General features: G+C 60.0%; 1 pseudogene; it reads right to left on the bottom strand.

Annotated features, from left to right (window-relative positions):
* LOC124584337 overlaps window positions 1–2,500 on the bottom strand; it is a 6,112-nt pseudogene that overhangs the window by 2,703 nt on the left and 909 nt on the right.

Below are 2,500 nucleotides of genomic sequence, written 5' to 3'. Positions count from 1 at the left end.
GTTGGTGAGAGCGTGGAGGCGCTGTTGCGGCTTCAGCGGAGCTCGGGAGATGACGTCAAGCTGCTCCACCAGGTGGCTACGTGGATTGAAGACACAGCGACCCGCCGTGGAAAATTGCAGCCCCAGGTACCGGAAGGTTTCACCCACACGCAGGGCAGGCATGGTGGTATTGCCTGCTGTGAAGGTGACATTGCTGTCCACCTTCACCTTCTTCTCGCGCCCTGACGCGACCAAGGCGAGGGTGAAACACTTCCGGGCGTTGATCTGCAGCCCCAGGTGGGCGAGGGCTGCGGTAGCTGCGTCGATGAGGGACTGCAAGCCCCTCGGGGTCGCTGCAAACAGCAAGACGTCATCTGCAAAGGCCGCAGCGTTGACTCTGCGACCGAGGATCCGAGCTCCGATGTGGGAGGGCAGTTGGCCTAAAACGTAGTCCACCGCAAAGTTGAACAGGAGGGGGGAGAGGGGATCGCCCTGGCGAACGCCCCGTGCTGGCTGCACAGACACGCCCACGCCGGCGCCGTCCGCTATAAGAGCGTCATAGTTACTCCCGCCGTTTACCCGCGCTTGCTTGAATTTCTTCACGTTGACATTCAGAGCACTGGGCAGAAATCACATTGCGTCAACACCCGCTAGGGCCATCGCAATGCTTTGTTTTAATTAGACAGTCGGATTCCCCCAGTCCGTGCCAGTTCTGAGTTGATCGTTGAATGGCGGCCGAAGAGAATCCGCGCACCCGCGCGCCCCCGGAGGAGCACGCTAAGGCGGACGCGGCCTCGCAGCAAGGAAGATCCGTGGGAGGCCAAGGCACGGGACCGAGCTCGGATCCTGCACGCAGGTTGAAGCACCGGGGCGCGAACGCCGCGCAGGCGCGCGCATCCTGCACCGCCGGCCAGCACGAGGCCAACCAACGGCGAGAGCAGACCACGCCCGCGCTAAACGCCCGCACTTACCGGCACCCCTACGGCACTCACCTCGCCCAGGCCCGGCACGTTAGCGCTGACCCACTTCCCGACCAAGCCCGACACGCCCCGATCCTCAGAGCCAATCCTTATCCCGAAGTTACGGATCCAATTTGCCGACTTCCCTTACCTACATTATTCTATCGACTAGAGGCTCTTCACCTTGGAGACCTGCTGCGGATATGGGTACGAACCGGCGCGACACCTCCACGTGGCCCTCTCCCGGATTTTCAAGGTCCGAGGGGAAGATCGGGACACCGCCGCAACTGCGGTGCTCTTCGCGTTCCAAACCCTATCTCCCTGCTAGAGGATTCCAGGGAACTCGAACGCTCATGCAGAAAAGAAAACTCTTCCCCGATCTCCCGACGGCGTCTCCGGGTCCTTTTGGGTTACCCCGACGAGCATCTCTAAAAGAGGGGCCCGACTTGTATCGGTTCCGCTGCCGGGTTCCGGAATAGGAACCGGATTCCCTTTCGCCCAACGGGGGCCAGCACAAAGTGCATCATGCTATGACGGCCCCCATCAACATCGGATTTCTCCTAGGGCTTAGGATCGACTGACTCGTGTGCAACGGCTGTTCACACAAAACCCTTCTCCGCGTCAGCCCTCCAGGGCCTCGCTGGAGTATTTGCTACTACCACCAAGATCTGCACCGACGGCGGCTCCAGGCAGGCTCACGCCCAGACCCTTCTGCGCCCACCGCCGCGACCCTCCTACTCGTCAGGGCTTCGCGGCCGGCCGCAAGGACCGGCCATGACTGCCAGACTGACGGCCGAGTATAGGCACGACGCTTCAGCGCCATCCATTTTCAGGGCTAGTTGCTTCGGCAGGTGAGTTGTTACACACTCCTTAGCGGATTCCGACTTCCATGGCCACCGTCCTGCTGTCTTAAGCAACCAACGCCTTTCATGGTTTCCCATGAGCGTCGATTCGGGCGCCTTAACTCGGCGTTTGGTTCATCCCACAGCGCCAGTTCTGCTTACCAAAAGTGGCCCACTTGGCACTCCGATCCGAGTCGTTTGCTCGCGGCTTCAGCATATCAAGCAAGCCGGAGATCTCACCCATTTAAAGTTTGAGAATAGGTTGAGGTCGTTTCGGCCCCAAGGCCTCTAATCATTCGCTTTACCGGATGAGACTCGTACGAGCACCAGCTATCCTGAGGGAAACTTCGGAGGGAACCAGCTACTAGATGGTTCGATTAGTCTTTCGCCCCTATACCCAGCTCCGACGATCGATTTGCACGTCAGAATCGCTACGGACCTCCATCAGGGTTTCCCCTGACTTCGTCCTGGCCAGGCATAGTTCACCATCTTTCGGGTCCCAACGTGTACGCTCTAGGTGCGCCTCACCTCGCAATGAGGACGAGACGCCCCGGGAGTGCGGAGGCCGCCGCCCCGTGAAGGGCGGGGAAGCCCCATCCTCCCTCGGCCCGCGCAAGGCGAGACCTTCACTTTCATTACGCCTTTAGGTTTCGTACAGCCCAATGACTCGCGCACATGTTAGACTCCTTGGTCCGTGTTTCAAGACGGGTCGTGAAATTG

This window comes from Schistocerca americana, unplaced genomic scaffold (assembly GCF_021461395.2).
Source record: "Schistocerca americana isolate TAMUIC-IGC-003095 unplaced genomic scaffold, iqSchAmer2.1 HiC_scaffold_47, whole genome shotgun sequence".
NCBI lineage: Eukaryota > Metazoa > Arthropoda > Insecta > Orthoptera > Acrididae > Schistocerca > Schistocerca americana.
Note: the sequence above shows the minus strand (reverse complement) of the source record. Positions and strands in the feature narration are given on the sequence as shown.